General features: G+C 43.0%; 1 protein-coding gene across 10 annotated transcripts in view; it reads left to right on the top strand.

The window, feature by feature from the left end:
* The window catches only part of TEAD1 (TEA domain transcription factor 1), a 262,434-nt gene that overhangs the window by 57,653 nt on the left and 186,181 nt on the right, over positions 1-18,600 (top strand). The window contains exon 1 of one of the 10 annotated variants that reach the window (XM_059708930.1): positions 9,140-9,159. The exons of the other annotated variants lie outside the window; for them this stretch is intronic. The gene's annotated coding sequence lies outside the window, so the exon portion shown is untranslated. Of the gene's footprint in view, positions 1-9,139; positions 9,160-18,600 lie in introns of those variants that run through there. 10 annotated transcript variants of the gene reach the window in all.

Here is an 18,600-nt window from a genome sequence, read left to right on the forward strand (position 1 = left end):
AGTCTAGACTGGGTCTCTGGCTGAGGAGCTTATATTGAAGTCAAAGAGACAATTTAAGTAACAGATAAGTAACTGAGGAAAGATAAGTTCAGACACTTTTCTGAGGTTGCACAAGGGTTGATTGTTTGGACTGAAGCTGATTGTTGAGATGGGTCTTGATGTCTTTCAGAAAGGCAGGCAGTAGAGGGATTTCTCGGGCATGGTGGGTGAATGCCCAAGACAGTAAAAATCTGAGTTGGGGACAAGAGAGATAGCAGTGGAAATGTTTTCTAGGAGAACTGATGCCAGAAAACCATCCATCCATTGTGTTGAGAATTGTGTTGAATAATAATCTCACAGAGGAGTCCGTCTGAGATAGAGAAAAAAAGTTGCCCTCCCTTTTTCTTTTTTATTCATTGAGCTCCTGACTCATAAAGTTAATATCTGCTCACCATTGATGTTACCCTTATATCAGAGGGTGAACTGGAATCAGAACCTAGGTCCTAGGAGCTCAGATTCTTCTCCTATAGCAGTGGTCGGCAAACTCATTAGTCGACAGAGCCAAATATCAACAGTACAACGATTGAAATTTCTTTTGAGAGCCAAATTTTTTAAACTTAAACTATATAGGTAGGTACATTGTTATTAACTTAATTAGGGTACTCCTAAGGCTTAGGAAGAGCCACACTCAAGGGGCCAAAGAGCCGCATGTGGCTCGCGAGCCGCAGTTTGCCAACCACTGTCCTAGAGCTACTACTCCCAGCCAAGGCTTCTCCATTAGTGGTATCTTAGTTACTTGTGCAGGGTGAGCTTGCAGGCTTCTGCATTCCTCCTGCCTCCTGTGTGCATGGTGGTGTCTGTCACACTTTCCTCAAATACAAGAAGCCTAGCTCGTATTTCCATGGAGGTGTATACCATAATGCATGCCTACTCAAATAACACACATGCACGTGTTGAATGTACATATATATGTAAACAGGTGCATTCACACCTACATAGAAATACGAAAACACATGCCCATATATTGTTTTTAAGGAAAATGAAGGTCTAAGATGATATGAAAGCTTGGATTTGTCTTTTGTGTTGATCAAGTGTTAATTTGCATCAATTATTTTAATTGAGAAAAGGAAATTCATGCAGGGAAATGGGGAGAAAATAACTCCAGCTAATTGTCAAGAATCTGAGGCAGTCCAGGAAAGAATGTATCCAGTAGAAATTGGGAACCTTTTAAGTGTCTGGCTCAGGAGTTTATTGTTGTTGTTGTTGTTGTTTTAATCCAGTTTAGAACTACTGATAGCTTCCATTCCAAGGGGTGGCTGTCTTCGCCTATCTCATAGTCACAGGATTCTGTTTTCCTCTCCCTCACAATTCCCTTTTGGTTCATTCAGTCTAAGTCAGCATGGGGAGCAGGGGCTACTGCAGGGAGCATTAGAAAAGAGAGGAAGAAGAGGAGGGGGGAAAAAAGATCTTACCCTCCTGTGGTGGTTCAGTGTCATCCCAGGTCCCTACCCCAGACAGAAGGTAGCAGTGGGTAGAAATAGGGTCAACTTTTTTGCAGTTCCAGGCATTTCTGTGTATGTTATCTCATCACTATGCTAGGAGGGAGTACACGGGGACACTGAGGCATGGCCACATTAAATGCATTGCCTTGGTTTCCAGCTACAAAGGGGTGGAGTGGGCATTAAAACCCAGGCCTCTGTGTTGAAACCAGGCTCCCTACTGAACTCCAAGTCTCTTGGCAGCTCTCTGCCTGTCCTCCCTGCCTCCTAACCTGCTTCATATATATATATATTTTTTTGAGCACTACTATGTGCTATGTACTGTTCTAGATTCTGAGGTTATAGCTGTGACTAAGGCAGGACAGAGAGAGACCATGAGACGTGCATCCTCTGGCCCTGTCACCACTGCGCTCCCCGTATTCCCAGCACATCTTTCTATACTTGCAGTTCCCAGGATGTGTCAGCTTCTCACTGGACTGTGAGAAATTTGGGAGAGGAACATATTTGTTACTCATCTTTATCTCTCCAGCACAGAGCCTGGCCTGAAGTTGGCTTCATGCCTGTCTAAGGCAATTGAACGAAAGCTGTTTTGTGTTGTATGACACCCAACTAAAGCGAATAATCCATGTATTACTGCCGCTGTGTCCCAGTCAGCACTGCAGAAGTGGGCTTTGTAGGCTGGACTTCCCCTGGACATCTAGAGGAGTGAATAAAGCAGCCCCCCAAACACCGCGTCAGTATGTGTGAATTGTGGCCCGAAATCTCCTTGGATGTGTTAATGTGATCTTGATAATTGTTTACTCTGGCAAATAGTTTGCCTCTCAGATTCCTCTCAGTAAATCAGTATCAATACATAATGTTCTGAAATTCCAAATGCATTCTTTTTTTCATCCTCTCATTTTTTCCATTTCAAACTGGAATATGTTAACATGATTACAGCCTATTAAGACCAAAGAGCTTGATTTTTTTCCCTAGCCTTTTGTTTTCCTTTTATACCATTGTTCCACCTGGAACAAAGTACTCAGAAAAGACAGGTTTGCATGGTGGCAATGTATCTTTAAAAAAAAAAAAAAAGAATTCAACTTAAAGAAAGAAATGGAATTAGAATATTATTTGTATTTAAGATTTTAGATATTTTGTTGAACTCAAATAGTTACTTTTGTAAAATGGGATAGAAGTGATCACATCTCTCTTCCTTTGAAGAAAACAGATTTATCAATAAACGTTCTTTTTAAAAAAAATATATTTTATTAATTTTTTACAGAGAGGAAGGGAGAGGGATAGAGAGTTAGAAACATCGATGAGAGAGACACATCGATCAGCTGCCTCCTGCATACCTCCTACTGGGGATGTGCCCATAACCAAGGTACATGCCCTTGACCAGAACTGAACCTGGGAGCTTTCAGTCCGCAGGCTGACGCTCTATTCACTGAGCCAAACCGGTTAGGGCTCAATAAACATTCTTAAACCTGTCTGTGAATCTCTGACTATTCACAGTAGGTTAGGTGCAGGTATTATCCTTAAAGCTTAGTGGTGCTTAAACATGTTAATTAAATATAGACTTTTTATCAAATTTAATGGTCATATGGGATGTAATGATCCTTAATTTTTTTTGTTGTTGGTCCTTACCAGAGGATATTTTTTCATTGATTTTTAAAGAGAGAGTGGAAGGGAGGGGGTAGAGACAGAGAGAAAGAAAAATTGATGTGAGAGAGGCAAACATCAATTGGTTGCCTCCCGAATGCGCCCAACTGGGGCTGGAGATTGAGCCTGCAACCAAGATATGTGCCCTTGATTGGAATCAAACATGAGATCCTTCAGTCCAAGGGCCAGCGCTCTAACCACTGTGCAACCGGCTAGGGCTAGAACCTTAATTTTTATTCTTATCCATTCACCAAAAAATATAGGTAAAGCAGAAAGGAAAAAAATGATGTTTCTTTGAGCTAGACAGGAAAATGAGACTTGCTTCTCTTTTAAATTAGTTGTTATACATGAAAATATACTTTCTTTAAAAATTTTACTTATAGTTTTCTTACTTTTATTTATTTTATTATTATTGTTAATCCTCACCTGAGGATATTTTTTCCATTGGTTTTCAGAGAGAGAGAGAGTGGGAGGGAGGGATGGAAAGGAGAGAGAGAAAGAGAGAAAAATCGATGGGAGAGAGACACATGGATCAGTTGCCACCCCCACCAGCCCCGCCAGGGAGCAGGACATGAATCCACAACCCAGCTATATGCCCTTGACAGAGAATCGAACCCAAGACTCTTTTGTGCATTGTCTGATGCTCCAACCACTGAGCAGTACCAGCCAGGGCATAATTATCTTACTTTTAAAATCAGCATCTTTTATTGTTTTGTCAGAAATAGTCTGCTTCTTTAGAAGCAAAAATGCTATCAGTATGTATGTATATATAATGTGGTTAATAATATTTTATGAGACTTTGTAAAGACTTAAGTTTTGGACAGTCTAGCCATGTGTAGGCCATAAGTCGGCTTGTTCTGGTAGACAGCTGAATGGAGTAGAAACAGAATCTTTCAATTGAGAGCTACCTACAAGTCTGATTTCAGCTCCCTATTTATAGATGAGTAAACTGAGTCCCAGGTTGGAGGGGAAAAAAGGAATTGCTCAAGGTTATATGATGTTTGTGTCTTACCAGCAGAAGTTGGTAAGATTGGGTGTTGATATATCTCTGGCTCCGTAATTCACATATGTTCCATAATAAGGATGGCTTGACTAAATAAACAAAAGACTAATGAAAAAAGAAAAAGTAGTTATTATCTACATTTAAAAATGCTCTGAATTTCAACTTCCTTATCTCAGATTCTCAAACATCTGTTATCTGTGATATTTCTTTGTGAATGGATGAAAATAAAAACCCAAGGTTCATTCAAGGTCTGCTTATTCACAAAGGGTGCCCAGACAACTCACAGCCAGGCACATGTCTTCAGTGTCATTTCAGCATTTCCTGCTTGGAGCTTTAATTCAAATGTATGAATGTTCCATGTCTGGTCTGCCCTGAAGCTACATTGAAGCTATGCTAGGAGTCATTGTGCTCTTCAGCTGGGGTGCTATATACTCTGGCAGCTTGCTGCATTGTGGGGTTCAAGTGTGGATGAGCCTACTTTATGCTTGCCTCTTAGCATTACTCTTACAGTTTGCTCAGTAATTAGAAGAGAGAAATAGAGGATTTTGCAAAGTTTGTCCTCCTGTGTGAAACATACACCAAGAGCAGACTTGGTGATGCATATAGCAGAACAGTTTTAGGGGTGATTAAGTGATTTATATTGCAGAAACACTTACAAGGAGAAATGCTGTACATGTACTAGCTGCCTTAAAAGATGGACAGTGAACTAGGCAGAGAACAGCAATTATCGCCTCTGCCTTCTGAGTTGACCTTTCAGTATCGATAAAGACTTAGCAGCCTTAAAGAATGTTTTCTAATTTTAGCCCAAAGGATAGGTGCTTGACAAATTGATCAAATTGCAATTTAAACTTTTCTTCCTGCAAAAAAGAAAATACTCCCTTGACCTCAAGCCAGTGTCAAGAGGGGATGAATCTAACTCCTGCACTGCGCCTGGCACTGGAATCTCATCCCGGAATGTCAGAAAATGGGTGTCAATTGTGGAAATGACCTTGCTCACAAATCTCCTTTTTCTAATGGAGGTGGCTGTGGAAACCTGCTTGGGAATCCTCTGCAACTGGATCCTTTTCCTTTCTGTTTCAGGTTAGAAAAATCACTGGGCTGTGAGTTTAATTTGCCTCATTAATTACTTAAGACAAGCCTGCATATGAGCTCTGAAAATCAGAGCAGTATTCTAGCCCCTCCTTTTTTCTGGCTGTTAATTAAAAGATTCAGCCCGGCTGGTGTTGCTCAGTGGTTGAGTGTCAACCTATGAAATAGGCAATCACGGTTCAATTACCAGTCAGGGCACATGCCTGAGTTGCAGGCTCGATCCCCAGTGTGGGATGTGCAAGAGACAGCTAATCAATGATTCTCATCATTGATGTTTCTCTCTCTCCCTCTCTCTCTCTCTCTCTCTCTCTCTCTCTCTCTCTCTCTCTCTTTCTCTCTTTCCCTTCCTCTCTGAAATCAATAAAAATATATTTAAAAAAAAAGATTCAGTTCTTATTGGAGGTGATGTGTGTTGTGCCAGGTCCTGAGGGCACATCCATGGAAGGTAAGGGAGCTGCCTTCATGGAGCTCGACACTGGGAGCTAGGCGTGCTGGCAGGTACTTACAACAGTATGGGAGCATGCAGCAGGGCACCCCATTAGGTGGACACATGACCATGTTTCTAAAGATATAGCAAAATTGCATCTCTACCTAAGATAATTGTGATAAAGATTAGAAGAAATAATGAAAGTAGAGTCCTGAGCCTTGTGCCTCACACAGTAGTGTTGAATAAATGTTAGCTGTGAATATTATTTCCATTTACTCCTACAAGGTATTTTCTTAAACTTTTGCCATTGTATTTGATTTTAAGAGCCTAACATATTTTTATATCCATCAGTTAGAATTTTGCTGATTTGGCCAAGAAGCTGCAGCTCATCCTTCAGCTCCCACAGTGACTTGGAATTGGGAGTCAGTGCTTGCGGAATGGAGGTGTGGATGGGCATTGTCTTGGACTTGCTTCCAGCTGGGCCGTGATCCCAGCTGCTGAGCTGGACAGTGCTGTAATGTGTCCAGGCTAGCACCTTCTTGGTTTTCAAAGTCTGATTTTATAGGCCCCTTGTTTTTCCTTCTTCCCCGTTTCCTGGCTGGTGATCCAGCCCAGGCTTCCCCAGTAGAGAGTGGACAAAAACATTTAGAGGAAATGAAACTCTGTTTCATTTATTCATGATCTGTTTGTTCCCACAAAATATAGTTTAACTTAGCAAAGAGAACTAAGGTAGAAATCATGCTTGCAAGCACATAGCAATGTGTCCGGCCCCTAAGTGTTGCTTTTATTGGTATAATAGGTAAGCCAATACCAGGGTGGTCTGAGCATAGGTTAGGCTGTATTTGACTCTTATCCCTGGATTTTAGCATTTTGATATTTTTGTTTTAGCTTTCTGAGAATATAGTTGAAGATTCGAGAATTCCTCAATGTCTCCTGGGATTTAAGCAGATACTTTTATCCGTAGGGAACCAATATCACTGGTACTAGTACCAGGTCCATGAATCTTATGATGTTTTATCACTGTGCTTTGTAGAGAGTAACTGGTTGGGAGCAGCCCCCTGTTAGGCATCTTGGTAAGTGCTTCCTATTCATTGTCCATTTCAATTAAAAAAAATTTAGGGAATTTAAGAAACAGTGCTGAAGTGATGGTAATTAAGGTTTTAAGTGGTGGTCTCTGACTAGAGAGGGAGGATTAACAAGATTTAAAAAGCAAATCTTAAATTATCTGTGGACAGAAGTGGTATTTAAAATATTTAACAGGTGATATGGGCATTGACACAATGGAAACCACTGGAGGCCCCTGGTGTGCCAGGCACTTACTCTGTACTTGTTGGATAGTGAGGCACTATGGGGACGGGCATTCAGTGGGCTTGGGCCACTGACTCTTTTATATATATATTAGAGGCCCAGTGCATGAAAATTCATGCACTAGAGTAGGGGGTACCTCAGCCCGGTCTGCCCTCGCTCACAGTCCAGGAGCCCTCAGGGGTGGGAGGCGACCCGGCGATCAGGGGAAGGTGACGCCCCATCACACCTCTGCTGCTGCCACTGCCGGGAGCACAAGCCTTGGCCAGCCCTGGTTACCTGAGCCTCGGGCGGCCCTGGGCAGCTGGGCAGCCGCCATCCGAGGCTTGCCTGTGCCTCAGGCTGGCCCTGCGTGGCTGTGGGGCTGATGGGACTGGGGGACTCTGGAGGCAGATGCACGGCAAGGCTGGGCCCGCCTGGGGGCAGGCTTTGTCTTGCCGCATACCTGCCGCCCCAGCAGGGCTGAGGGGACTGGGCACCACCATCTTGTGGCTGTGGGCGCCGCCATCTTTGAGGGCATGGCAGTCAATTAGCATATTCCCTCCTTATTGGCTGTGGGTGCTGCCATCTTTGTGATGGCATGAGGGCCAATTAGCATATTCCCTCTTTATTAGATAGGACTAGAAGCCTGATGCACAAAATTTGTGCAAGAGTCGGCCTTCCTTCCCCTGGCTGCTGGCACTGGCTTCCCTCGGACACCCGGAACCTGGGCTTCCCTTGCAGCCCTGACTTTGTCCAGAAGGACATCTGGAGGGACGTTCGGTCTAATTAGCATATTATGCTTTTATTATTATAGATATATTGATTTTAGAGAGAGGAAGGGAGAAAGAGAGAGAGAGAGTGAGAGGCAGAGAGAGGAGACCCATCTATCAGTTGGGATTGAACTTGAAAACTGGGCATTTGCTCTGACAGAAATCGAACCCTGCACCTTTTGGTGTATGGAATGGTGCTCCAACCAACTGATCCATACTAGCCAAGGCTGGGCCGCTGACTCTTTACCAACTTGTATGGAAGTATTCTAATATTTTAATAACCAGCATGGCTGTCCCAGTGAGGTACTGGTTTGGGTAGTTTGGGGGTTGAGCAGCATTTGAATTGCCTTTGACAGGTGTTCAGAGCTGTTAGATGGAGTCCTTTATCTCAATGCCAACGGGCTTTTGTGTGCTAAGCCTGATGATCTCCCTGTAGGCGCTTGGAAAGTGTCACATTAGAATTTAGGGTTGTCTGTTTGGAAAACACTGAGACACATTCTTTTGTTCAGAAGGCACCTATAGTGTGGAAGTCACAGTCTGTCTTCACCAGGCCCCCAGTCTACACCAGTGGCTTCAAATGTTTCCTGCCCTTGGGCTACAGGAATCTGCCCTTAGGAAATGATTATGAGGATGTTGCACTAACAGTGAAAAGTTGGGGCAAAACCTAAATGTCCAGCCATAGGGAAATAGCCAGATAATGGTATATTCATGACACGGAATACTCTTAACTCTTAAGCATCACAAATACAAAGAAGACTTTAAGTCTCAGGAAAATGCTGAATGTGAACTGTTAGGTGGGCAATGAAAGAACCCCAAACTGTAGGGAATACAAAGAATAACAATAAGTTATTAGTGCAAGAAAATACATCAAAATGCATTTTTAGCACTGACTTTTGTTTGGTGGAAGGCAGTGGGGAAAGTTTATTTTCTCCTGTGCATGTCTTCTATATGCTCCACCTTTGAGGTTATCTAGGGTATTAACTTTATCATCAGAAGTGTTCCGTAAATATCAAGTTTTAAAAATCCATTTTAAAGTTTTAAAAATTACTGTATAATCAGTTTCTGAGTATGTTGAATATAAACTTGGAGACACACTTGGGGGTTGTGTCTGTTGCCTCTCAGGAAGCTGCTGACTCCGTGGGGTAAAAATAAGAGCCTAGGTCAGCCTCCTCATGCTTAGGTGCGGGCCCTCCAGGTTTCCATACTGCTGGGTTCCGAGAGGCCCTAATGGGCTTGTTGAAAGGCTCTGCTTGGCTTCTTATTAATGTCTCTCCCTGAGCCGTGCTCTGCTCCGCTGGCTAACCTTGTCAGAAGGTTACCCATGGCTCTCCAGGGCTCTGCTAATTTTAAACCCAGCCGGCCAGTGTGGTGGCGTGGCATTGCGCTGCAGAGTCACGAACAGCTCCCTGGGAGACACGGCTGGGAAAGATGAGCTGAGTCCCCGTTTTTTATCTTCCTCCTGTAAGTGACGAGGCACGCTGAACAAGCAAAGAGAGCTGAGATAATAATGAGAGCTTTTATGGTAAAAATCAGGATTCTTAAAGATCTTTTAGTAATGGCAGTGCTGGTTGGTAATTGCACGGTGTGATGTGTCCGGCATGAATTGTGTGATTTCTGACAGCTCGAGGGGAAGAAAGGGGGCTCAGGTCCTCTCTTCTAGGAACTGGACTGTTTTAAAAGACAGAATGAAAATGCCATTCATTTGACTATTTATATGGTATTCTACATTTACAGAACTCAAACTCCACTGGTAATAGGTTCCTTCCTGAAGTTTTTATTGGTTTGATTGGGAGAGGGTTATTTCCTAAAAGGTAAACAAACAAATAACCCCCCAGATTCCGCCTTTTTGCATGTCTATCAGATGCTGGTGTGGCTATCACTAAAAATTGTCATTTTAGAGCCTTTAAAAAATATTTGCAATAGAATCCTCTTCAGAACACTGCTGTGCCTTATAATACTCGTAACCCTGATATTTTAAAATAAAACGTAAATCAGTAACTACAAAATAATGTGACATTGGGAAGCCTTTTCCCATCAAAATGTAGAGGATCTATTTTAAAAATAAGTATATCTTTTTGGTTTGAATTTTTTTTTTTTTTTTTTTTTACCTTCCTCCTATTCAACACCTTCAGCCTGGGAATGGACTGTGCCTGTTAGAGTTAGCTCAGTCTTCCCCTTCCAGGGCATTCACAGTGGCTCTCACACATAGGGATTACAATGGGAAACCTAATCCACCAGGTGCATTAGGTGTTTACCTGCCCAGCCAAAGAAGGGCATCTTTTCTTGTAGCTGGGTCTCTACCCACCCTCTTGTAAAACAGTTGCTAGAAGCAAATTAAATAAGTTTAGTGTATGGAGTAAACCCAGATGAAAGCAGGGGATGGAGAATCAGTAACCTGCTAACTGGAGACAGTGGTTGAAGTTAACTTTATTTGAAGTGCCCAGGCCGGGTCAGACCACATCAAGCCAGCAGTCTTCCCGCATGAGGGTAGCACGGGAGTGGACTTTGATTTAATTTTAAAAAAAATAAAAATGCATAAATGCTTTTTATTAGCCCCCCTCTCCCCACAAAGGCCCGCCCCTTCTTCAATAGACTTAATTAGCTTTGTCTTATTTGGATTTAGTTTTGAGAAAATTAAAGCTGAGTAATTATCGGGAATTTGTTGAATGGAATACTTGTCAAAATCTTCATTGACCCAAATCTGACTTTTATAGAGAGCATTAAATAAGCAAAGTACAAAACCCCCATTCCTCTCTTGTCCTAAAATAATGTTTTGAAAAGCACATTCAAAGTAGTTAAGTATAACATAAATATAAGCTGCTCTGGACTGGTTACTAAATGGATGAGTTATAAAGTACATTTCTTAAAACCCACTCCTCTGTGACTCAAATGTCTGCTTTTTTCTTCTTCTCCTGGGCTGCTTTATTTCTCTTCCCTTCTGCACTTGGCCTGCACACCCGCCTGGTGTAGGTCCTCTGTTATTTTTGTGGTAACCTGACACTACTCCTGACTGTGCCCCCTAAGTCCCTGGGGCATGAACTGGCTGTGAGCTGAAAAGACGGCTTGCTTCTGCTCCCGCTGCCCATCTCCTGGGTAGAGCAGCTGCTGCCCCAGGGCTGTGATGCCACAGACTGGGGAGGGTGTGTGTGTCATCAGTGAAGACCTCCCATTGTGGCTCAATAGGTGACAGGCCCTACCCTGAGGTGGGGGCCCTGCAGCTTTGGTGTTGAGGCTGGAGGCCAGCCAGTCAGGGTTTTGGAGACTGGGGGAAGGTTTTAGAGCCAGTGAGTTCTTTATTTTGGTCTAGAGCATGCCCCAGGCTGTCGTTGCGATTCCTTAGACAGGATGAATTTCTTAATAGTCATAAAAATTGTATTAATATTTTACATTGAACTAAATTGAACAATTACTTATTGAGCTGGAGTGGGCATGAGGTACAGAAATAAATGGGACAGAATCCCTGCCTTCTGAAAATTTGCAGCATAGCAGGAAAGACCGATACATAAGTAGTAATCATTAATTATAGTTACATACATTTGTTCAACAGCTATTTGAGAACCTGTGCCAGGCACAGTTCTGAGATGTGTGTGCACACACATAACCACTAACCTGCAAGCATGCAGGTAAGTAATGTACATAATGACTGCCAATGATTGAGACACCTCATTTAATCTTTGTAGGTAAAAATGATTATTTTTGTTTTGTTGATACACAGAGAGTAAGTGTATATACTGAACTGCTTTGCCATATAAACTCTCCAGTGAGGTCCCTGCAACTCTAGGGGTACCACAGAGAAAAATATTTAGCAAGCATTTGTTGAATTCCGTCAATTTTCCTGGTATTGAGAGATGTTACATGTAGGAATGTTAATGAATTTACCAATTCGCTGTGAGACAGTATCTTACGAGAAATCCTGGGGAAGTGTACTAAGTGCGGTGTTGGAAGTTGGTTTGAGGTGCTATGGGGGACACCATAGTGACTTGTCTGAGTGGAGACATCTGCTAAGGCTTCCCAGAGGAGAGGTTGCTGGCTTTGGTCTTGGAATGACTGTTCAGACATTCATCAGGCAGTGTTGCTGGTGAGAGAAGCTTCTGAGCAGAGGGACACAGGTGGCTGAAGGGGTGAAGCAGGTAGCCAACTGTGTCTGCGCACTTTAGAGTGGTCACGTGGCTGAAATATAGGGGACTGGATGGGTGTATGAGGAGCAGGCTGAGATCAGGGGGTAAAGGCCATGGGTGCCCCATTATGCAGCTGGGTCCTAGAGTGGGGCGGGGAGGAGGGCTGCTGAAAGATTTCAAATGAGTGTATGATAAAAGTCATATTTGTATTTTAGGAAAACTCTGGCCGAAGAATAGCACAGGAGAGTCTTGCAAAGAATGCATCTCCTAAGGATTCTGATTCAGTACTTCTGTTATCAGAGCTGGGATTTATATTTCTAAGAAGCCACCTGTGTCTTCCAAATGTACATCCAAGGTTGGGAACCTGGTGGAACCAGGTTGTCGGCAGTGTGGCGGTGTGGGGACTGAGGCGACATCCCAGCTCAGAAAGAAGTTGTGAGGCCCTGCCCGTGAGAGAGGAGCAAAGTTAGTGGGTTAGAGAGGAGTGGAAAGAATCTATTTGAGGGATGAAGGGATGAGTAAACATTCTTGGTGACAAGTTGCATCAGAAGGGATGGCAGAAGCCAGAAGCCTGGGATGATGGCCCAGCTTGGGTGCTGCTTCAGCCAGGTTCTCTGAGAGGAATCCCTCAGGAGGCTGTGGGATTGGTTTCCCTCACTCAGGACCTGGAAAATGGTTTTTGGATTTTAATTGGTGCTTTTACAGACAGAGGCTTAGACACAGAGAAGTGACTTTGAAGGTGCCAGAACCCAGTATGCCATTTCTGTGAGGCACACTCACAGGCTGACTGTGAAGGTTTGGGTTTGTTTGCTTTGCCTTTGGGTCTTTTGGCCTCTCAAGTTGCATCCCTACCATTAGGCCACTGGACTGAGAAAGAGGGAGGGCTTTAGAGGCTTTGTAGTTGTGATTGAAAACGGATTACATTTTAGAGAGAGGAATTGAGAGCTCCACCTTCCTCTACCAGTTTAGCAGAACCTGTAGAAGGAAGAGAAATGTATACCCTTCCCTCTTTTTTTTTTTTTTTTCTCTCTCCTAAAGAGATACCTTCTCTGTGTGTGGTGCATGCATGCATTGTGGAGCTGCAGAAGTGTTGATGGAATCAAGTTGTGGGCTTTTGACTTTTTTGCTTTATACATTTGCTGAGAGGTTTCAGGGGTGAGGAGGGAAGAGTCCTACCGTCTCCTTCAGAACCCCCTGGGCCATGTAGAAATAAAGGCAGAGTAAGGCCTGATTTCAGAATTGGCTGCCTCAACCTTTCTGTTTGTACCTCTCTGCCTGGGGGTCTTGTCCCACTGTGTGTCCTTGCAGTGCTTGTGGACCTCTCAGAGCTGGTGCTGTGCACACAGTAGTTACTCAAGTAATATTTGTTAGTTGAATGAGTGGCTTATTGTCTAAAGGGGGGGACAACAGTTAATTCTTTCGCCTCAGCCAGGTTCTTTCTCCTTCTGAAGTTGAACTAGGCATAAACCAGGGACCAGGACAGGGATGGAGGCCAGGGTGAGGCTTTCATCGGCCCCTGAATTTGCATCCCTCTCAGTGTAAGACCTGTTTTGCAGCTGCGCCCTCACTGCCATCATTAAGTGGCAGATTGTATTTTTTATTGGAAGGGTGGGGACTCAGTTGTATCAGTGAACATTGGAAACCAGAAGATATTTTTGAACATGCAATGTCATGTATATGAGCTGGTGTTTGCACACTGTGTGAGCATTGGCATTCCAGTCCCCATGCAGAATTTGGGATGAGAACACTGGCAGCACACAGCCCTCTTTTGGGACCAGGGAAATGGAGAGCACTTGAAAGGAAAGCCTGATGAGCATATTGGAAGAACTGAGTGACTGGGTACCTAGCAGAGTTAATCTTGTGGCTCTGGGCTGTTTAAACAAGCACACCTGTATAAACTATCATTGTCTTTTGGTGAATTAAAACGCCTTCATAAATTTGAAATGCTTAGGGACATGCCACATTGTAACACTTGAATTTATCTAGAGAACTGGCCTTGGGACACTGAAAAGGCTTTTGATTAAAAAATTCTGATTCCAAATTTTAAAATTATTTGTTCTTTACCCCCCATTTCTGTTGCCTTTGTATGAAACAGTACAGACCTTTTGTTGCGTGGGTAGTCCCCTGCGATCTGGCGGAGCTTACTTTTCCAGCCTCTGCCCCAACCTTTCTGTTTTCTTGCTCTGCCCTTTCTTCACAACTTCCCCTCCATGGACATCTCTGAGCGGGCCTCTCAGTACCCTTCTCCTAATCGGCCTGCTGCGTCCACGCAGGCTGTAAAACCCACCTAAATGTCACCTCCCTTGAGGCTGTTGTTGACTCGACAGAATCCACTCCCATTTCTGTGCTCAAATAGCACTTTTATTCCTCTTTTGACATCTTATATTCATGTACTTGTTCACTAATTCATTTACTCATGGACTCACTACTTAGACATCCGTTCGCTCATTATTTTGGGGGAACATTTACTATTTACTAGACGTTCCATTAAATGCCCAGGACAGAAAAATGATTAAAGGCATGGACCTCACATGGGTCTCACAAACCCACAAACAAGGGTGACAGACACATAAACAAGTCATTCCTTTGCAATGAGTGAGCAAAAGTGCTACTGGCATTCAGGAAGGAGTTGGGGCTTACATCTTGAAGGATAATAACTTTGTCTTCTTGCTGGAAGGGTGCTCCTTGAGGGTAGGGAAGGTTACACGTTTACTCATCTCCATCTCTCTCTCTAGCACCTGTCACCTGGGTGGGAGACATGGGAGAGGGAGATAATTATAAAACAAAAATAGTTTTCCTGTCTCATTTCAGAATGAATTTAAGGCAGCTTACAAGGCTTTAAAACAGCATAAATTAAGAGTGGGGCAAAGAAGGAAGAAAAAGAAGGGAATAGAGGTAAGGACCTAAAGTGGATTTAGGAATGCAACCAAATTTGTCAACTAAAATAACCCCCGTGCTTTCCCTGAGGGTTCTGCCAGAGTGGCTCAATGCACCTTGGTAGCCAGTGAGTAAAGAAAGTCAAGGCCTAGCTGGTTGGCCACAAGGTACAAACACAGGGCGTTTGGCGTTTTATCAAACTCTCCTTTTGCATTTTCATAAAGAGTAACCTATGTGATTTGATGAAGGACACCTCAACATCCTTGTAGAAAAACCAGTGACTAATTCACAGTTTGTTTTGTAGTATGCTAATGACATCACATCACATAAAAGCATAATTCAATAAAAGCAATTATTCAGAGCTCCTGGAATAAACTTTCTCTAAGGTAACTATGGAGTCGGAAAGGTACTGGATCAAACAAGTTAGTTCTGTTCTTATGCATTGTCCCACTTTTGTCTAGTGTTAATGCCACATGCCACTGTTCTCAGTCCTAGAGGTCACACAAGCTCTATTTCTGCTCCCAAGGAGTTGTATGATCATGTGTTGGGACTCAAAAAATACTATTGTATGATTTGGTTAGCATATCAGGATCTGTATGTTCAGATCCATTAGAAATGGATATTTAAAGGCATATAGGCCAGACCCAACACCCACACTCACTCACAAGTGATATTTCTGATGGTTGAGATGATGGAAAGGAACCAAGTGCGTCAGGACAAATTGTGGTCTTGGTTACCCGAAGTTGACAGGAAACAGGAGTTCTTTCCTTCTGGGCAGGCTGGAGCTTAGGTTTTGGATCCACTGATGCGAATGCTGATGAAATCCATGTGGATCAGTTGGATCTTTAGAGAGCAGTTGAAAGCCAGTGTATGTATTTAGTCAAAGAACCAAGGACTTGGACTTCACAATTCAGCACTTTAAAATGCCATCTTGGTTCCAGTTTTCCTTATAGATTGGCTTACAACCTCATCCAAAGTAAATTGTGTATTTACCTGTTGCCTCTGTCTCCCACCATGCTGTCTAAATAATCCAGGGTAGATGGCCAGAATGAGAGAAGCATCCTAAGTCATAGAAGCTGGAGAACCATTTCTCTATGTAGCAGAATTAGAATTTTGCCAAAGGAGCTGCCTCTAGGCAGGTCAGCTACTGGGATTCGGAGTCAGTCCAGAGTCAACATATCATTAAGTTGGCTGTCAACAGGCTGTGTAACATTGAGTGAGTCTCCACTGGCCTTTTGTAAGAAGGATGACACCCCAGGCATGACCCATGGATTTGCCACCCAGGGAACTAGCACTCTGATTGTCCGAGGCCCATTTGTAGGCATTCCCTTGGGCATGGGGCTGAGACGGACCCCCTTGAAACGCTTGCCTTAAGGTTTGGCCAAAGGCAGTGTATGTATTTATCTCACATTTTGATATGTTTTGAAATATTAACTGTCTACTTTTGATTTTGAGTTTGTACTCATTGTCATTTAAAATGCTAAGGCATTGTGATAACGTGGTGAATCTTACCAACTAAGAAAGTTATAGTACCCATAATTTAGTGACTAAAGAGTATTGTTTTCTTGGTATTTGTTTTCTTTGTTTCTGGTAAGCAGTATGATTGGTGAGTTTACCTCAAATGTATGTCCACACTACACACCTATTGGAATTGGGAATTAATTTTGTGGTTTTCTTTGACTGTTACACCTGGGAAGGGGGCTTACATGTTTTCCTCTCAGAATGTTTGCTGACAGCTACTCACTGCTAACTCAGTGGCATTTTTTCTCTTAGAGCAGCAAACAAACTTCTGTTTCCGGGTTTGAAATGTGTTTCCTGAGGTTAAATTGTCCACTTCCCAGGATCCATGACTCAACCTGCAAGTCATATCATCCAGCACAAGCTCCCCTTATGAGTGCACTGTTTCAATGTCCAGTCTTCACTTTGGAATGGTCAGATGGGATAGACTGGCTGGACCTGAGTCTGTGGCTGTGTCACTTTGAAGGAGTCTACTGATGAAGGAGAGCAGTGATTAGCTTGACTGGTGGTGTGGTGGGGGAAAGGAAGAGGCAGGAATTTCTGTTCTCAGAGGCTAACAGATTCATTAAGGGGATAGAGAGGTTATTCCCCTAAAGGCTGGTAATACAGAGCTGCATAGCATGAAATCAATCAAAGCCTTTCTTGAGCTGTCACCTGAGCAAGTGCTTAGGGGTGATGGAGCAGAGAATTAGAGCATCTCAGGAGGGCAATGCTAAGTCCTCTAATGGGTACCCAGCATCAGGAGCTTGGTGAAGAGGTATTGGCGTGTTGATGGATCCTGTTGATAGGGGAGTGATTTTTGAAAATGAGAAGGAGTAATTATCCACTCCTTCCTTCCTGCTGAAATTAGAGGGAACCTGTTGACAATTGGAGTATATGACACCCAGGTTCACTGGCTGATATTGGCTCCACAGCAGATGTGGCCTCAATTCTCAGTGTCTGCATTCCCTAAAAGATCTGCTCTCTCATTGACACTGACTTACATTCTATAGTTCTATATCTCTGGAGGCTGCCTTCAATATTCAGGCTGCTGATCCTCGAATTTCTCAAGCCACTTGTTAGCAAGTTTGGCTAGTGTCTGAAATGGTAGGAAAATAATAACCTGCCCCATTTTACATATGCAGAAGCGATTAACCATCATTAGTGCCTGACATTCATCCCAGCTACTCAGGGAGGTGAGTCAGTATCATCACTATTCATTAGGAATTAATTAGACTGTGCTTGATGGTGTCAGTCATGGACAAAGCTCAGCACTGCCTACATTCCTCCTTTTGAAATCCAGCCTACAGCTAGTGAGCAAGTAGTGTGAGTCTGATGTTCCTATGGGATGAGCATTTTCTCTGGAGAAATGACTCCAGATTCAAAATCTGTTAAGTATATGACTTTAGTCAACCTCTGGACCTCATAAGGTGGGGATAATACCCAACAAGGGTAGTTCATTGATTAACTAAGAACCTCTAGGTCAGCGGTTCTCAACCTGTGGGTTGAGACCCCTTTGGGGGTCGAACGACCCTTTCACAGGGGTCGCCTAAGACCATCGGAAAATACAAATATAATTACGTAGTGTTTTTGTGATTAATCACTATGCTTTAATTATGTTCAATTTGTAACAATGAAAATATATCCTGCATATCAGATATTTACATTACGATTCATAACAGTAGCAAAATTACAGTTATGAAGTAGCAACGAAAACGATTTTATGGTTGGGGGTCACTACAACATGAGGAACTGTATTAAAGGGTCACTGCATTAGGAAGGTTGAGAACCACTGCTCTAGGTGAAAGCTTTAGACATTGTGCTTGCAACCTGGGAGCAGGATGAATTTGGATTTCAGGTACCAGTTCACTTTGGAAGTAAAGTTCCTTCATTCCTAGTCTTTTTGTTGGAGGTCAGCTTTCCTCTTATGAGAAAAACTTGTGCTTTTACTAAGATCACAGTGAACTTCGAACCATCAAATGCTTGGTCGAGTTGTCTCCTACAAATATTCCAACCATGTGATTCTCTTTCTTTAAACCCTAAAGTGGCCTCCACCTGTGCCTGCTTTCACCTTGTCTTGAGTGCTTAGAAATCTTTTTTCTTAGCTTTGCTCTCAGTGCAACTCGCTATATGTTGCCTTTTTCACTCACCTGCTCGCTCAGATTTGCTTTGCTACCTTTTTAATTTATTATTATTTTTTACCTTTGTGAATTTCTTTTTTGGCCACCTCTTTAGTTTCTGGTCTTTATACCCTCACCAGTTTGCCTCCCTTATGGCTTTTCTAAAAAGCTGTCATTTTTACTGGTGGCCAAAGGAAAGGGAAAGCAAAAATAAAATGTTGTATCTCCAAACTTACCATTCCACTCAAAATGTTTGTGTTAGAAGAAGCTTACCTGCTAGAGGACCCAAA

Source organism: Myotis daubentonii, chromosome 9 (assembly GCF_963259705.1).
Source record: "Myotis daubentonii chromosome 9, mMyoDau2.1, whole genome shotgun sequence".
Taxonomy (NCBI): Eukaryota; Metazoa; Chordata; class Mammalia; order Chiroptera; family Vespertilionidae; genus Myotis; species Myotis daubentonii.